This window comes from Vanellus vanellus (genome assembly GCF_965231255.1).
Source record: "Vanellus vanellus genome assembly, chromosome: 14".
NCBI lineage: Eukaryota > Metazoa > Chordata > Aves > Charadriiformes > Charadriidae > Vanellus > Vanellus vanellus.
This window is the reverse complement of record NC_138919.1, coordinates 7,170,401-7,190,227: the sequence shown is the minus strand read 5'-3', so window position 1 is coordinate 7,190,227 and position 19,827 is coordinate 7,170,401. Positions and strand designations below refer to the sequence as shown.

Sequence of the window (19,827 nt, the reverse complement as noted above, 5' to 3'; positions counted from 1 at the left end):
TCAGTCAAAATACTTTCACCCTATCTACTCTATCAATAAAGGTAACATCACTGTAGCTACAACTGTTATATATTGCTACCCATGCTTTTAATGAAAATGGGTATTGAGCCTTTAACTTAACATATCCATCCCTGGAGGTGTTTAAGAAAAGGGTAGATGAGGTGCTTAGGGACATGGTTTAGGAGTGGTGGTGTTTTTATCAGGGTAGGTTAATGGTTGGACTTGATGATCTTAAAGGTCCCTTCCAACCTCACTGATTCTATGATTCTATGATTCGATATATCTGGGTTTCCGTGTGGAGGTGGTGTTTTTGGGGGGTGGGGCAATGGGTAGTTTGTGGGTTTTCTTGTTTGGTTTTGTTGGGTTTTTTTTGTTGTGTGTTTTTTTTTTTAAGCAGTTTCTTGGACTAGCAGCCAAGATTTCAAATAGTTCCCATTACACAGATGACTAATAATCAAGGTGCTCCTCAGTCTCGGCCATCAAATTGTGCAATTCCTTCAGTATGGCGTTACCCTATGCTATGTGCAAACTGAGTGTGCCACTTTGCATCAGGAGCAGACAGCCTGGGAAAAATACTGCTTGCCTAGCATCATAATTCTTTAATTAAAAAAAAAATAAATAAATCTTCATACTCTAAAGCCTTCAGGGATGTTAAGTTTAGCTAAAAATCTAAATGTTAAATTACGCCGAGCTGGAATGCATAGCAGCATCTCAAAGTAAGATGCTGTGACTAAGGATATGGTAATGCCAAAAAAGTCCAAGCACAGCCATGCCCAAGTTAGGCAGTTTAAAACTGACTCTGGTATCACAGAAAGCAAGTAATGCCAATTCAGAAAGCGGCATTATCCAGCTTCACCTCATTCTGCTCTTATTTTTCTGCCTAGGCAATACAGACGCTCAAGCCAATACACAGCTAATTTCTATCCCCAGTCCTAGTAGCAATGCCATAGCTAGGCTCACACTGAAAAATTTAAGCAGTCAAATTGCTCAGGTCACAACTAAGCTGGGGCAACAGGAGAGCTGCCAGGGACACGGACTGTGGCAGCTCTCTCTGAAGTCAGTATGAGGTCTTACTATAACCATTGCTTATCAAAGCATCGGCCAGAGGAAAAAACAAATGTGGCCAAAGGAAAGAGGTGCATTCTAGGTACTGGCACTGTCTCCTTTTGTTTATCCTCCTTTCTGCTGTAGATAGGCAGAGAATATTTGTCTTTTGCTGTACATGTTAGTCTAGTTTTCTAATTGCATTTGTCTTGCTTACAAGTGTGAGAACAAGATCTGGTCTTCAGCTTAAAACATTTTCTGGCCTTTTTTGGTATAAAACCTTAACCACTTCATAAAGCACAAGGGATATTCTGTCTATGCTTTTTATTAACAATCTAGAGAAGCTCTGAGATTTTCTACTATGATAGGATAAAATATGTCACAGACTGAACAACATTAATTGTTACCTACTCTATCATCATCAAAATGCAGGAGAGCTCACAGCATCTTTAAGACAAAGAAAACTACTGTTTGCAGATTTTTATTTTTTTTTTGAATGGGAAGCAATTTTCTTCCAGAAAATCCCCCTTCCCAGTTTCAAACAGGAAATCACAAAGAATTAATTTGAGCCTACGTATTGCAGTTGCTTTCCTATTCAGTGTGATCTACTGTTCTTCTCACTGCTTCCTTTAATATTTGAACTAGAACAAAGGGAAGTCCATCAAAACCTTTAATTCGTTAATATGAATATCTGAGCTAATGAATGAGATTTTTCAAAAGGCAAAAAAATTGGTTCAGACAAGAGCAGAACAAAGTTGTTTCCTTTTCCCAAAAGCACATAAATATAACATTTTTATATACATCTATAAAAATATAAAATCAGTAAACTAGTGTAGCCTCAAAGGACCATTCATTTTGCTTACTGGACACTAACAGCTGTGTTAAATTTTGAACTTCATACAGAGGACCATGAGGGGAAGTTTTTTTACAAGTGACCAGATTTCTTATCTATGAAATACTCGAATACAATTGTTAAGTAGACATAAGCAATTTGCTTTCCGAGAGTTTTGCTCCATTTGTAGTGAGAATTTAACTGTTCACTTCTGTTTCAAAACACTGCCACTCATAGTGCACGTGGCAAAGTTCCAGCTCCACACAGGCTCCCTGTTTAAAGCCTGTCACTGGCTCAAAGACTCAGCTCCACTCCAATTCAACTCTACCGCTGCCACACTCCACCTTCATGTCTACATATAATCTGAACTTTCCCTTTAAAATCCTTAAAAATAATCCAGCCCTACAACTGTTGATAAGATTACATCAGTATTTTACTTCCACTTAAAACAGCAGAACAAAAGAAAAAAAAAGCCACAGAGCCCAATCCACCAGCAGGGATTAAATGGACAGAGGACACTCATCTGGGAGGAAGCAAACAACTTCTTTTCCAGCTTTCAGGAATACCCGACAACCTGGGAACTTTTCAAATCACAAGATCCCTGCTAGGTTCTCATGGAGGCTTTTTAATATTACAAAATATTAAAATAAACATTTCAGTTATACTCCTCCAGGTGAAATCTTCACTGTAGCCCTGAGTACAATGCACCTCACAGCAACTTGTACAACGTCCTGCTGCTGGTGATGCAAGGCCAGCGAGACAGTAAGCACCAGTGATGATTTCAGACTCTCTTGGAAGGCTGCCTAACTTCTGCTTACTGTTTAGTTTTGTTTTGATTCTCCCTGGGCCAAAACACATACTGTATATGTCAATCTGGCATTCACAAATCTGCCCTGGATCTAAAAAGGACCATGTAAATACATTTACCCTTGATGTGGTTGCCTCTGGAGAATAAAGGCAAAGCCGTGAGATGGGGTTTCAAGCAATCACCTTCCAAAGCTAACAGGCTTTACTGACTGAGGCAGAAGACTCCCCTGAAGGGGTTTGCAGAAGGATCCAATGCAGACTGTGGCACCAAAACAAACAAGGTTGGCTACTATAGTGTCAGGAAGACCTTGCCATTAGGGTTCTCCACGTCTGCTGTGCTTTAAAACCTTTTTATTGCATAATCTAGGGGAAGAGGGTAAAGAAGCCTGTGATGCAACACCGTCATTTTAACAAGGAGTCCCCTGAAATGTTCCTCTATTAGTTGGTGATAAAACTGACACATCACAGAAGCATATTAGTAGGGAAGAACGGAAGAAACTGGATCACCTGCTTTTCTGTATAAGCCATTACTCCCCACTAGATTAGTGAGTAAAATCAGAGTAAGATAATTCACGTTCATCAGCAGCAAAGATCTCTCTTCTTCCTGTATGCTTCAGATTCCACCTGAAGACCTTGGTCTTCAAAGCCATCAGCTGTTTTTCAGTGCTAGGAAGTCCTCTGTAATACTCCTGCCTTTGATAACATTTGCTCAGGATCACCAGCCACAGGGCCGTTGATATCTTAATATGTTATGTGCTGCTTTAAAAAAAATAAATAACTTAGGCTACCTAAACTTGAAGCTACTTGGATGCTCTTCCACACCAGGGCTTCCACACCTGCTACATTAATTGACTGCATTAGAACCAATAATAAAAGCCCTTATATAGATGTGAGTGAAATAGCAAACTCAGCTCAGTTAGAAACACTGTTCATTCTCTTCACTGATAACAGCTAAAACAATAGTTCCCTTTGGAGGGGGATGCAGCTCAAAGTTTTGGAGATAGGACCCTCTTGATCAAAGTGCTGTAGGAAAAAAGCTCCAAATTAAGTCAAACTAACAAAAATCATACTGAGGCACATGCAAGACCAAGGTATATCAGGAGGACTTTTCAAAAGAATGGGAAGTGGATGATGGGGAGTAACATGTGTATTTCAAACATTGTCTTATGTAAGAGGGAAAGGGGAAGATAAGATGCTGTGGGAACAGGGAACGCTTGGGGAGTCCCACAGAAATCTAATTTACATAAGCAGCACTTAGTATTGTCTGCAAGGCTCAGTGACTAAAATATTTAGGAAATATGAAATGGCATACAAATATTTAAGGAACCTTTCAGTAAAAAAAAAAAAAAAAACAACAAAACCAGAGACACACAGTGCAGTCTTGTGCAATCTTGAGGCAACACTTCAACATGGTTCTCAGACAGGTGGTTCTGCAGTCTCCAGCACACAATGGCACCTTCATCAGCAGTGAAATAATCCCAGCAGTTGCTTCTGAAGAAGCATGCCCAGGTAGTAATACCTGCTTTGAGTAGTCAACTTCTGAGCTGAAGCAACTGCTGCATTACCTTCTGATCCTTTTGTTGTGAAGCCAAGAACAGTAGGTACTACTCCGCTGTTGATGGTGAACTCATATCTCAGTTGTAAGGGACTGGACTCAAAAATCTGTTGTGTATCAGAACAGGTCAGAGAAATACTTGGTTATCTGTTGGATGACTAAGTTTCTAGTTTACTTGGTTAATTACTTTTTTTGGCTAATAATACTAGGTAGAGAAGTACTGTGAACATAGTTGTCTTATCATCTATTAAGAATAAAGGTAGTCTAGGAGGTGTCCAAATTTTCAAGTCCACAGTCTGATTTTCTTGAGAAACATGCAAAATCTCCATGTACCAGTGTTGGTTATAGCCAGTCACCTAGTTTTCACCACGCTTGTATCAGTGATGTTGGGCATTGGCACTGGAGTAGTCACAATCTCATTTTCCCTTCAAAGAAAGGACTCAAAGGCAGTATTATCTGGAGGTATCTTTGAGCAGTTTGCTGTTCATACAGCACAACATCCCAAGATGCTGAGGATCAAGATGCTGCAAGTTCTCCACTCAGGAGTATCCTTTCATATAAATCTCTCCTTCGAAGAGCCTGTTGGCAGAGTTCTCCCCTTCTCATGTCCAGAGTCAGCAAAGAGCGCCTATCTGCACACCTGAACTCAAGACAGGACTTTTCATGTTCCAAGGGTGGCCTCAGAGGTGTCTCTCTGTGTATTGAACCAGATAGCACTAGATAAACAATTCTTAACTGGAAAACAGTTTCAGCAGCTAAGTTAGAAGGCCAAACAGCACAAATCCTGTGTAAGTATAAATCTAGCGGTTGTGCCTTTTGCTTTCTGTCCTCCTGCCATCTCTAACTTTGGCTGACAGTGTTTCCTTTGGGAATCTAGAAAAAACATGCAATTCCCAGCAGCTCCAGCTGCAGTGATTAACTTCCTCTTGGTGAGAGGTACACAGAACTAAATCTCTTTTGGCTTTTTTTTTTTTTTTTTTAAACTGGTAAAAATCCAGATAAACTTCTCTAGGTTTCATTAGTCAGTCTTTAGGGGTATCGCAGTGAAAATAAAAGTCCACTCCATGGATTTGTTTATTTGTGATAATAACAAGGTTCAGACTTCAGGGGGCTACTTGTAGCCAGCTAGGAGCCAAAACTTAACAGCAGTAACAGCTGTTTGCCTAACAGTTACAAGTTACAACAAATCGCTAAGGACCACAGCAAGTTTAAACCCATTTCTTTTCCAAATTCTCACACAGGATAAGCCATTTACTGTTTGAAATCTGTAATCCTTATTTCTACTCCTCCACTTCCCAAATCAAGTTTTATGTAGATTGGCAGGCAAAATTCTACTTGTTTGGGTCATAATAAGTGCTACTTGATTCCATGAATGATTCTACAAAATATTATCAATCCTCAATAAATATCCACAATATCAAGCAGATATTTCTTGAGCAAGATCCAATCACTGCTCCATTCTACCTGTCTGTTTCATTTTAAAAGCTAAACATGACAAAAAGAGGCATGACCTGTTGTGCATGGATTACTTCAAAATATGTTGTCATTAATTCTGCAAAGAAGAGTGAAACAAGTCATCGGGTAATAGTTTGTTTCATTTAAGAAGATATTCTGGCCCAGATTTCAAGACAATCATCTTTAACACTTTCTACAACAAAAAGGTAATGTTCGTTTTCCCAAACCATTATAGACTCAAGACACAACAGGAGTAACATTCTGTTAACCCTGAAAACCATGGACTGACAGACTACACTAGGTGGCACTGCTACACATGGCTTACGTTTCTTTACTGTGGGTTCAAATTAAGCTGTTTTTGAACAAATATCTGAATTAAGTTTGAGGGAAGCGTTTTGAAGGAGCTTTGGCAACCACCTGTCCTGTAATTACAGACAATTTTTGCTGTGAAGTTATTACTTAGAAACCAGCCAGTAGGAGTCTTGATGATAATGCTGTTCCCTCCTTCAGGAATTGCATACCTGCTGTGTAAGCCTGTCCTTGAACAGTCACACATAATCTAAACCAAACATTGCCTTTGCAACACAGACAGGAGCCCAGTCACCGATTTGGCAAGATGGAGAACTTGACCTGAAAGAGCTGGACACTACCAAAGACTACAAGTGGGAGAAGGATGACAGTACTTCAGTAGCCAACTGGGTTAAAGAGATAGACAATAAAAAAGTTGTCTTTATATGATACTGTCTAAATAATGAATTCATTTAGCTGTCATCTTTTAACATTATTCAAAGGTTATCGCTGCATTAATGGTGTTCTACAGTTTGTATTTAGACATGCATTACCCTTTTGTTTACTGTTACCACTTAACAGGACACTGTTAAGAAGTCCCTGAAGATATTGCAAAATAACTACCAAGACATATATAGCATTACAGAAGATTCAAGCAAATCACTAAAACCACAAAAGACATGCAAGTAAAAAGGAGAAACAGGAGTCCTGCTCTACATAATTTTATTTTTGTGCTGCGTCTGGCAAGATCACTACTTATTCCTCTGCATCCATACCTGAATGGTTGAGGATGCTCACTCTTCAAAGTCCTATTAAATCTCATGGAGATCGGGGTGAAAAAGCTCATGCTGCTTGGAAAACATCCTCTAATACCATATTCTATGTTAACTGAGAATGTACCATGAGCTGCACTCAAGCCTCATTAACTCATATTTGGAGACCATTGTGTGAAAAGATAAGAAAGGCACCACCACTTTGGCACACCCACTCATGTTTCAGCCAAATATGAGGATGTACCATCTAAGAAAGCCACTTGGAATTTAAGCAGAAAGCACTTCGGCAATCCTGCAACCTAATAGCCTAACATTTGTGGATGTGCTTCAGAAGCTGAAAGACAGCAGGCTTTGGCCTCGATGATTTTCAAACATAGATCCACTTAAGATGACTTACTCTGGATTGTCATAAAATGAAAAGGAGCTTAGTTCTGTTCTCCTCCTCCAATTAAAAAAAAGCCTTGGTGTTTCACTATATGCATAAAGACTTGATAAAGTTGGTTGTGGTTATCACTACAAAACTTTTGATTTGCAGCCAGTAGGCGTTCAAATGCAACAATTCAAGAGTGCTGATTAAACTCCTCCTAGTCACAGTGATTGGAGAAGACCTGTAAAGGTTTGTCCAAAAGTAAGCATGGCAGACTAGTTTTTAGATAGAAGCACAAGCTTACTCTGCAGAATTACAAAGTTTCCGAAAGTAGAATTTGTTATGGCCATGTTAATCTTTCATTCTAAGTTTCAGAATTGTCAAATCTATTGTCAAAGAAAGTACTGAAACAGAAGAATTAGTGAGTGCAGTGTCTTCTCATACACCTAGAGAGGGCTGTATATTGGGTTTAATCCTATTCACATGCCTTTAGGACGTTATACTCCTATCTTGCTGAGCATCACAGAACTCAAAGTCACTTTTTTTTTTTTTTAAAGTTAACCTACAAGAAAGTTTCCTATGACTTAGGGGTAAAAAAATAGCACTTTGTAGGATTCTCACTCTTCTGTGATAGATATCACCATTTCTTCAGAATCTCCTCCCAAGTCTTCTCTGAACACAAACATTTTACAGTGCAGTAGAAGAATCTCGCTAAGCAAAACAATGGAGCTTTTAACATAAATTAATTATAAAATAGGTCTTTTTACTTAAGGCTATTTTTTCAGTATAATCAAAAAAGTCAGTCTTGGTATGGGAGAATACAATTTTTCCTTTCAGACTAGTGTCTTCACCATCTTTTCCTCAGAAAAAAGAAAAACACTTAGTCTGTGAATTTTAGTGAGAACTACATAGAACTTTTTCATTCTTTGCTTGATTCAAAACAGGAAAAAAGAAAAAATAGAACAAGAACTATGATCTTGGCAACCAATGTGTCTTCACTGTACTAAAAAGCCCTCAGAGATAGTTTATAGTGGTCCCTTCTTCAAAGGAGCATTAGCAGACATAGCTACACCAAACACTGATTTGTGGGATTGCTGTTGATTGATTGAATTTTCACAATCATAACAGAAAGCAACAAACTGAAAGCAGATATTCCTTCTCCTGTCAGATTTTAATATTCCTTAGATTTGGTTTCATTTCAAGTGTGTGACATACACTTATCCAAGAAAGGATAAAAAAAATAAAAATAAAAAAATAATCAGCGTCTTATGGAAGACTGCAAAGTGGAAATACTGAAAGGTATTAAACAGCTCATTGGCAGGTACTTCTGACAGGAAGTCAAACTATTCCAACAGACTGCATCGTTCTTGGAAGGCCAGAAGTTATCAGGCAGTCCTAAATTATTGAACACATTCTACTACATTACTTCAGTTAAAAGAAAACCAGTACTAGCTATTACCTTCATGAACTTGAAAACGAGCACTGTAAGAAAGAGTTTGCCATATTCAGGCCTCTGATCCTGTGATGGAGTCCAAAAGCGCAGAATTAAACTGATAGCATCCTACTGAATTCCATAACACTGGAGTGGTGGTGGGAATCATGCTCACTTCAGAGAGGGAAACAGGTTTACATCCCATGATGCCACATGATTTGAGTACCCTTTTCTCTATGCAGACGAAAGAGGTGTCACTAAGCTTTTTTTTTTGTGGAGGACAGGAGAGAAGACATATAGCTGATCCAACCTAGAAGGGTAAACAGCCTCAGAGACAGGCTACTTGGAGGTAAGGATAAAACATGAATTGGATTGATTGGTTCAAAAGAGGAGCTTTATCCTCAGCCTGTCTTTATTCAACTGCCAGATGATTGGCAAACACTTCCAGGGCAGATACCTAGCATACACTAGGAAAAACAGCGCAGGAATTTGGACCAGGGGAGTTGCCTAAGCAGACTACATACAGTTGGTCCCAGTTCTCTCCTGAAGCGTGTTTAACACAGATAAGAAATTAAACAACTTCAGCAGGAGAGAATAAAAGCCTTATACAAGTCACCAGGCAAGGCTTACAGCAGAACTGTGAGCAGAGACTTAAGGGCAACCAAATTCAGTGGAGAGGTGGACATGCAGTGGAAGATCTCTCGTTCAACTGAAAAGAAGCCTTCCCTGTCAAAAACCCCAAGAAAATCATTGTTTCCCACAAAGTGATTTGAATTTTGACAAGTCAGTATTTTCCCTTATGTATTTTATGTAAAGCAAAGCAGTCATTTTAGGTAAGGCCATTAGGAAAATTCCTCAGAAGAGCTCATATTAGTATTCCACTGCAAGTTTGAGATCTGAAAGGCAATACTGCCTTCTGCAAGATTTCAAAAGAAACAGGCCCCCGCAGTTCTTCATATTACATGAAGTCATTTCTAAAAGTCTTTTATATGTCTTTACCTACTGGATGAACCTATAAGGTTGGTTTCCTCATGTTTCTGAAAAGTCAGACCAGATTGCTTTTCTTTCTCATTTCTTAAATGAAAACTTTGAGTCTCATGTAATACTATCTTCCACAAGAGAAGAAATGAGTGACTGGGGGGCAGACAGGACACAAACAAACTGAAATGGCAAAAAAGAAAACCAAATTAAAGTGTTTGCTCTCCTCAAGCCCATTAACACAGCAAAACATGGAAACTTGTTAATATCAACACTGAAATTGTTTACGAAATAAGAGTTTGCATTCCAGTATCTACCGACACATGCAAATATCCCATTCAACAGTAAAGCTACTGCAGTACTTTTAGTATAGGGCTTAACACAGTGGAATTGCTTTTCAGCTCGCAGTACTACTGGTCATGGGCCTGTGAAGCGAGTCCTTCAAGGCAAACTCCATGTAGGATTATTTTTGAAAAAAAAAAAAAAGAAAAAGCCCACCACCACATCACTACTTATCCTGAATATGCAGAAAACAGTGAGAATATAGGAAGTTCACTAAGTAATAATTCTGCTTTTGGAAAAGTAGAGAGTGCTGTTCCGTCAGATTCTAATGGAGCCTGCAATCTTTACTCTTAGCCATGAGGAGAAAACAAGAAAGTGAAATTCCGAACAGGCAAATTCTTATTTTCCCATTATGGGTTTAATTATTCAGTACTAACTGATACACCTCCACGACAGCAGACGGGGCTGCTTTCACCACAGGTGGTCTTCTTGGAGCACAATATCTAAGCTTAACATTCCCTTCTATAGGTTGGTAAAAGCAGGTTTCCCAGCAAAGATAAACAACTCAGCACAAGGCAGTTCAGCTCCCATGCAGCCACACCTCGCACCTGGCAGAGCTGCAGGCACTATCAAAGCAGGCAGAAAAACCACACCAGAAAGCCTGTTCCTCACCTGTCCGGCTGGTTTTAGGTGCATGTGAAGGAGGAGGGCGAGGGAATGACTCTCCAGCACTAGCTCTTCAATGAGTTCGGTCAGTCCCCAATGTTTTCAACACAAGCGATTCAACAGTTTAAGAGTTGTTTCATTATGCTGTGCCTTAATTTACAGCATGTATTTGTGAATTCCCTTTTTGGACAAAGCTACAAGAATTGTGGGGTGCTTAATTTGTCACAAACATAAAGCGAAGGCAATTGCAACAGCTGGTCACACAGAAAATTGGAAAAACAGGTTTAATCTGAATGATGCTGCTGCTATCACTTAGAGTACAGCCCCCCCCCCCAAAAAAAAAAAAAAAAAAAAAAGCCTGAAGACTGTAACAGCCAAAGGTTTGAATAAAAATGAGAGGTTGCTGTAGTTCCGGGTTAGCTGTCAGAAGAAATAAGAAGATGCACATCCACCCTGCCCCCTCGTTCCTCATGGCACACCCACTAGGTCTGGTTCCAATTCCACCCTCTTGAGGAATTCAGCAAGCGCTGCCAATCAGCCACAGCAATCTATAAACTATCGTGAATATATTGGAACAACTGCCAACAGGTTTATTGACAGTTGATTACTTTAAACTTTTGTTTTGGTGCAAGTAAAAGCTTTAATCCCATTTGCCAAACACTGGACAGTTAAGGCAGAAGAGGAAGAAGCTTTTATCTTCTACAAATGTGACTGTCAAAACTTGCAGGGAATTAAAAAGCTCAAATATAATCTTGTTAGACTTAAAAAAAAAAAAAAAAGGCAAACAACCCAGAACCTACAATCTCAAAGCGAACACAATTTTAGGATCACAAGCTAAGCACTCTGAAGTCAAACTGTCCAAATTAGTGCAGCATCAAGTGAGCTTCTGTGCCCTTGTAGTAGCTATTACAATAAAGTTTAATATATTATATATATTATTAGATCCCATATTTGGCTTACAAAATAAACTATCAAAAAGCCTTGCCTTCTCTCTCCTAAGAGGAACACTGCAGAAGTGAAGATACTGCGGTAACAGTTGAGAGACTCGGCACGGTTTATATACACAAGGGGATGAAACATAGTGCAGTACTGGCTGACAATATACAACAGATTCCATATGTGCAACATTGAAGTGGTTGGAAAAAGTGAATCATCTTGTACAGAATGCGATGAGCAGTTTATGGCATTTGAAATGCACATGAATCTGGATTCAGAACTTCATAACAGCCCTCACTCATAGATGGACTCTTTTTTATGGGAAAAGTCATTTCTTTAAAGCTTTTTTTTCCCCTCTCCTTTTTTTTATTAATAAGTATTGTACTTTTGACTTACTGGGGTAACTGAAGTCAGTTTTGTTCTCAGGTGTAAGTATTTGCAAGTGCACCTTGCTAACATACAGCAGCACCCTTTGGGCTGAAGAAGTTATACTGACACTGTATAGTATCTTGTGGTTTGCAAAAGAGATAATCAAAACATGTACAGCAAGAGCTATTAAGCTAGTGCCTGAAGCAAGCAGTAAGTGCAGCTAACTCCAAAGACGAAGCTGATTTTTAAAATGCTGATAGCAGGCCTAGCAAGTAGAAGCTCCTTGTTTATAGTAAAGCCTCGCTGGAGAAAATGAGTAGTGTTGTGTACCTCCGTGGACTCGCTGCCTCCTGTTCTTTCATATCTACCCCAGGGCTGCAGGTTCCTTTTCACCCCTTGTTTCCTCCGAGGCTGCTGCCAGGGCCAGCTCAGCACCCGGTTGAGCAAGCCGGGCAGGGAGAGGCTTGGGCTGTCCACGCAGCCAGTCTCAGGCCGTTCGCCCAGGCTGTCTCAGCAGCTGTGATCAGCGCTTTGCTCCTGGGCTGTAACTAGTGGGACGAGCAGTCAGCAACTAATTTATGCAAACCTTAGAGGAAAGGGAGTTAGATAAATGTTACAGGTTAAACAGAAGAGGAACTGAATATATATTCTTGCAATTAAATGAGGATGGCTATGTATTATTATTGGAAATGTATTGATAAATTGGAGGAATAAGTCACTATGGCAGCAGCAAGTTTGTGCATAATTAATAAAGGAATAATGAGGAAAAATACAGGAATATTTTTTCAATTATAAATCAAGAGGCTATGACATAGGTAACCAATGAAAGGTGAATAAACTGCTTGATACGGTTCATTCAGAAGACTTCAGTAACATAAAAGGCTCAAAGTTCTCAGACTCCAGATCTTTTTGAATTTCAGTACTGCCGTTCTAACACATTGACTCAAATGAATTCTGCTCTTCTCACATAAGGAAAATAGCCTGTTTCAAAAAAGAACTAGAACATTTACGGAAAGATAATACATGAAATAACTTAATGCTGCTCTAGGATCTTTCATATTTGTGCCCTTCTGGGGCTTAAACAGAAAGCTGCTCTTACTGCATTGAGTCAAACCTGTTCATGGTGAAGGCAGAATACCGGTGACATTTAATTCTAATTAGATCCTTAAAAAAATAATCATCAGAGCCTCTTTATTGAATGGGCAGCATTAGCTGCCTCCTAAACCACATCAGACCTTAAATAGAAGTTGGTCATGTGGCTAACAAAACCGGACATGTGGGTGAAGAGGGAAAGGAACTGATCCCCTTTGGTGTGATGACTGGAGGTACCTCTCTGGGACAGCAGCCTCTTAGGCAGAACAGGTACCGCAGTATTACACACACATGCCCAAGAACAGATGGAAGCAACTCTGACCAGGGGCCCACCAGGAGGAACTGACACACAAAAATCCAGCCTCCATTCAATTCATACTGCGTTCAAACCAGACAAAGCTTTTTAAAGCAGAACAGAGAAACGCACCTTGAAACAGAAGTTTGGAAACTGAGAGCCCATGCAACGCTTTCTTAAGATGTGGTAAAAAGCTCCCCCAGAGCTTCTGCAATGCCATCCTGAACCGAATGAAGAAACCCAGGACAAATAACATCAATGGATGAGACTAATGGGGAAATTCAGATGAGAACACACTGGATAAATGACTCATCCGAACAGACTTCACATATTCTTTCAGCAACAATTCAGAAATCCCATACAGCTTTTGAACTCAAGCAATTTCAATGTTGATTACAGAACATTGCTACATCCCACCAAACCCACAACCATTTGCACCTACAAAGTGTTATTAGGTCCATATTTTCACAACAACTAAATTCTGTTTTGATGTGCTAACTACAATAGCTTCCACATACATAAAAGGTTGCTAAGGACAAGACCTTTACCTTCCAACAGCTTCTGCAAAGCAGCACTGCACTGAGACTACAGCAGTCATACCAGGTTGTGGCAGACTAAGGAAACAAGCTGATCTGTCCTGTTTGCGAGGAGGAAAAAAAACAGAGGGATTGAGAAAATAAGGAAAGAGCTTCTACCTTTCAACTAAATGGAAGGATAAGAAAGCAAAGAATATTCCCTCCCTTCCTTCCTTCCAGCTAGAAAATCAGCCAACCAACAAACCAATCCCAGAAAAAGCAGAATTTCAGGGGCCACAGCCTTACAAAAGTTACAGATAGACAGGAAACATTCTCTTTTCATCCTTTAAGGGGAATTTTCGCAAATACAGTATTTTGGGGGATTGCCTGTCACCATTCTTTCGAATATCTGACACTTCTTAATGATGCCATGGACTGTGGACATGTTTAGACACTGCTCTCTATTGCTTCAGGCCAAACAACAAAGCTCTCCAGAAATTAATAGCATATGACATGCATTTGTTCAAGGTGTAGCTTTCTGAACCCTCTTGTTCCTGTACAAGTGTGAGTTTATACGTGTCTATAACTGTTCCAGGAAAAATAAGATTATATTTTAAATATCCTAATTGTGTTATAAAGTGGATTATTTCAGGGGGAGGTTGGGGCACTTCCCCCAACAGTTAAAAAAACACTGTTTTTTCATACCATACTGCATCACAAACATTGAGAGAAGATGACAGATGCCAAACTTCCAACTTGACTTCAGTTAATAACCTGATGAGCAGGAACACAACACAACAAATGGCCATACTATCACAGAACTGAAGATAACTGGCTTCATGGATGAAAAAGCTTCTGAATGGGGCTCTCTCATCACTTGTTTGGAAAGCGTCCGTCCATCCATCCATCCACAGTCTTTCTCCTAACCAGAGGAAAGGAAATATCTACTTCTGAATATATAAGCAAGAACACTTCACACAAGCTCCATATCTAAAGAACATTACCATCACAGCCCTGCCTTCCCAGCATTCACCATATGAGACAAAGAGAGGAGGAAAGAAAAAAAAAAAAAACAACAAAAACAACCCCCCCAAAACAGCTACTTACTTTACCAAAATGCCTCTGATCAACTCAGCCAACAGCCATTGAGATTTTTCTTCCTCCTACCACCACCCTCAGCCTGCAAGTCACCTAAATGTGCCCAGATAGATTTATGCTACGCAGCTGGGGTACCCCGATAGCATAGGAACAGCACCTGCTCAGATCTCAAACACCAAGCACTCAATATCCCAGGTCCAGAGTTAACTTAAATCGCCCATCTTGAATGCTATCATTATTATCCTTCTCTGTACCCCAGTTAGCTAGTTCAGGTAGCCTAGACACAGCTACACAAGTTACAGCTCCATCTCTAGCCCACAGAAGTTCTACCTTTCAGACACCACTGATAAAAGATACAGAAATTCCTACCTTTGTTGCAGAGTCACTTGTTGACATTAATATTACTTACTGAGGAAAAAAGAATCAGAAAAATAGATATTGCACCAGCCTAACAAAGCTAGTATTACAAAACCCGAAGTAGCTTACTTGTACTCTAGATAGGACAAAGGTGTCTTATCCCAGCCCTAATCTTTTGAAACTGTTAAAATTAATACATCTGACTCTTTTACAAAACACCGTTTGAAAAGCCTTCACCCATTTCCAAGGAGATGATAAGAGCGAGCTTATCCAGACCTTGATGATGAGATTAAATTTAAATTCACAAAGAAAGGGAAGTACATTATGGTACTGCTGAATAGCCAGTGGAGACTGGCAAATGTGTGAATTTTGGGTTACGTTCACCCACCGTACATCAGCACTACTGAAAAGTATGTTTATAAACTAGAAAGAGAAGGCATTAGGAAAAAATGGAGAATAAGATTTGAAGGAAATCCAAGGATTGACTATGGACATGGAAGTCGTCTACAAGGGACAAAAAATCCAGAATCAAAGCATGACCCAACACTGATTACCTACAGTGTGCCTGCTCAAAGTGCCCAAAGATTTTTGACAAAGTTTAGTAACTTGTAGGTTCATTGCAAAGATGCAGATTCACAGACAAGACTAACTGGTAGAGGTATGTATAAAGTGGTCCCTATTATACAGAGTTTCCAAGCAAAACATTTTTGTTTGTTTTAAGGAGGAAACTATAAGGAAAAAAATGGTTAAGTAACAAGTAGAAGATTTTGAAAGAAAAAACCCTATTTGAATTAAGTGCCTATCAAGTAGATATGCATTTATCTGCATGAAAATCTGCTGGTAGTTCAGGAGAGATGAAAAAAGCCCAGGTCATGACTTTTTAGGGTTATCAGCTTTTTGAAACTGGAAGACTCCACATAATCATTTGACTTCAGATTTTGTTATGTAGTAAAAGCTCTCAGAAAGAAGAAATGTACAGACAGGTAACAAAAATCAAGGCACGGGAAACATCTTGAATGAGGACATTTTAAAAGAATGAGTCTCTCTAGCTTATCAAAAGATGAATAAGCTATTACAGAATAAAAGTAAACAAACCAGTGAATTACATAGTTAATGTACTTCAGAAACATTTCTCGCATTATGACTACCGAATATTCACTTTAGAAGAGGTGACAAATTCAGAGCTGGAAAAAGTACCACATTTCAGCAGTGCATAGCTGACTCACTGTCACAAAACATCACTGATGTTTATTGCTTCACTGCACTCAGAAATGGGTGAGATGAGTCTATTAATAGTAATATCCACAGTTCTAAAATAAGTATTACAAAATAGCCAAAGCTTTGAAAGTGATATAACCTCTTCAGCTTTGGAATAGGAAGAACTTTGGCCTTTTGAAGGTTAAATGAACTGTTGTAGTAGTAACTGTAGTATAACTGGTAGCACATTAACTGCATTGCTAAAATCGGGCATTTTACCATATGATACCTAAATATTTTAAATTTTTATATTTATTGCACTATTTATGACCAGACTGAATGCCAACACAGTCTGATTTTCCAGCTGTACTCTTTTCAGTCTGTGTATGCAGACCAGCCTTATCTCTGTCAGTGGAATAAAGGAGGAGATGGATAATGTGAGATGTCAAAAACATTCTTTATGTTCACTTCTCTAGTACAAGGGCAGAAAGTGGAAATTACTGGGAAAAAAAAAAAGAAACTATTCCATGTCCCACTTTATTATTTATTCCCTGTATTGTCTCATCTCTTCCAACTTCTGCTTAGCAACACAGTCTGTCTGACAGCAGTTGGCAGGCACAACAGCAGGCTAGGCATTACACAGTCTTGCTATCTAGGGAGAAATTCTGCTCTGTGATGTGATCTTCGTGCTCTTCTTTCTTTGCAACCCCCCAGCATGAAGAGGGGAAAAATCTATGAATATAGTAGATGCACCAGATAACTAATTAGAGAACTTCTTGAACAGACCTGTCAGTGGACAAAGGTTACCACGGAAGTGCACTGCAAGCAATTAAAAACTTAACATAAATTTGTACCTGCTTCTTTACAAAAAGCATTCTTACTTTTATACTCGTCTAAAAGTCTTACAAGCCCTACTATGAGTGGCTAGAGATCTTGTCTATGCATTTAGTGACTTCATACTCTGTAGATCATTAATGTACCGAAAAGTGTTTGCTAAGCAGTAAATCTCCTCAAAGAGGGATTACTGTTATCAATCAAAGGTTGAATATGAGAGACCCTAAAAAAGTTCAACACCCTTCCTGTGAATTTAGACTAAACACATACTACATTGCAGACTGCTCCGCTGTTTGTTCTTTAAACAAAATGGCAGACGGATAGTTCTCAGTCAAAAATGATGGAGGTATAGGAAGAAAAACTACTGAATGATATTTAGGACTATGGTCTTGGTAAATTAAAGTTTATTAGAGCATAGAGGAAAAGATTTGTCAGTGTTTTCCAACAAAAACAGCTGGTACTTATGAGCTCTACTCATCCCGTTGCACTTTTCACATTGAATGCTGCGAGATTCAAGGACTAAAGACAGTTCCATGCAAAACATCATTAAAGGTGTTTCCGGTTCTGTAAGTTTATCACTAGAACATACTAGAAAAATAACTTACAGTTTATACTAGTTTATGTTAGTTTCGTTTATATTATTTTACAGTTTATATTAGGTTATATTATTTATATATCACTTGGCATCAGGTCAATTCCAGTATCCTATCTCACCTATATTCTTAACTGCCCCTTGCTTTGTGCAGTGTTTAAGCAAATAATTTTGCTTGACTCTCAAAACCCTCTTAGATTAGAGTATACACTTTCATTTACTGAATTATATGTATTGCCAGCCATACTGGCACTGGGACAAAGTAACAGCAATTAAAACCTGTAAACTTTACTAAAACTGAAATATTCTCTCACGCTGATGCAGTGACAGCTTCAGCTAAAAAATGACGAAGCCAAACAGGTCATGTGTACCTTTCTTCTAGCATGTTCATGCTAACATATGGCCATGTGCCACAGGGAACAATTTGCAAATGCATACTATTACATACATAAAGAAACACAGAGCTTCTTTAAATGATGAATTTATACATAACAGAGCAAGATAACCTTGTTGCTCTTGTGCTATTGAGGGACACAGTTTCTTCATTCCTAAGGTAAACTGTAGGTTATACAAAAATATAAATTATCGTTTGTCCTGACTGATAGATTTTCTATTGGATATTCTTCTCTTCGCACAGGAATCTCCAGAACATGGGCCCTGCAGGCTCACAGAAATTTATTCCTAGAGTAATCTGTGTTCATGTGAACACATTCAAGTAGAAATAGAAGGGAATGGTTAGACACATACTATTCACATTCTATGAAGACCTGTCATTTTTAGAATTTTCAACTTCCTGATAGGTATATAATGATTCACTTACCTGTGTCTAAAACCTGACTAAATAGGGAAGTAATGACATAAATACATCCTCGGATTATTAAAAAAAGTCATTGGTAAGAAACTTCTTGGCAGGCTCACTACCTCTGGAGAACTGTAGATAGCAAAGCATCACACACCTCTCCCTTGCAGGTGGTGCAACGCTACTCACCAGATGCAGCCGCTGTGGCACCACGCTCTCATCTGGCTTTCCTGCTTATTCTCTCCCTGCTGGTTTCATTCTGTACTGTGCAGGAAATCTTGCACATGTCCTACAAAGACAGTATGTGTTTAGGCTGGTGAAAATGAGGCTAACAGGAATTCTAATAACTGCCTACAACTATTTGAAAGGGATTTGTGAAGACATAAGAGCCAAACTCTCCTACGTAGTGCTAAGCAATATAGCAAGGGCAATGACCACAAAACACAGCTCTGAGTGTGCCAATTGGACTTCAGGAAAACCTTTTTTACCAGGAGGGTAGTGCAGCATTGAGACAGGCTGACATGCAGGTGATGGGATTCCTGCACTTGGGAGATTTAAATACTTAGCTAGGCAGGCTTCTCTCAGTCTTCCTACCAACATTTTTCTATCATTCCTTACATGCAAGTGAATCTCAGATCACCATGAAAGTAATGCAAAAGTACTACAATAAGAACCGTATCAGGTCTATGGAAATAATCATAACCACCGTCTTGAAAGGTTCAGAGAATTCTTCATACGTGGGCTGATGAAGCTTCGTAACAAGTCTGGATGGCAGGTAAGTTTAAAGTCCATTTCATGGGTAAGAAGTGAAGTCATCAGCTAAGCGTTATGAGAAGACTAAAGCAAGCAAAGGCTCAGCAGTCTTGAACTTCTGTTCTAGCCAACAGAATGACGTACCATAGAAGAGAAGCAAACTCCAAATCCCTCTGCATTGTTCAATAAGCTCCCCAGGAAGAAAGGCAGGTTAGCTGCCCAATCTCAAAATATAATCATCATCATCACCATAACCATCATCATCTGATTTTGAGACTTCTAATCATTCCTGCAAGCGCCCTTTTACCAAGCCTTTTACCTTCAGGACAGGTTCAAGAGATGCACTTGGCCCCTTCGGTTACTCTACAGGCTAAACAGACCAAGTGATTTACATAATTCATGTGGAAATAGATTGCAAAACCTCCCGTGAACTCCTGTTATTCCTTTCCTTCTAAAATATTTTGGATTTTATCTGTCATTAATCTTTATGAATACACACCTACAAAACAAT

The 19,827-nt window shown here is 39.1% G+C and overlaps 1 long non-coding RNA gene across 1 annotated transcript in view; it reads right to left on the bottom strand.

Annotated features, from left to right (window-relative positions):
• LOC309677877 overlaps positions 1-18,767 on the bottom strand; it is a 59,927-nt gene extending 41,160 nt beyond the window's left edge. Inside the window, exons 1-2 of the long non-coding RNA XR_014269714.1 lie at positions 18,753-18,767; positions 4,249-4,345 (exon numbers count right to left, since the gene is read on the bottom strand). This is a non-coding gene — a long non-coding RNA (uncharacterized lncRNA). The remainder of the gene's footprint in view (positions 1-4,248; positions 4,346-18,752) is intronic.
• Positions 18,768-19,827: the final 1,060 nt, after the last annotated feature.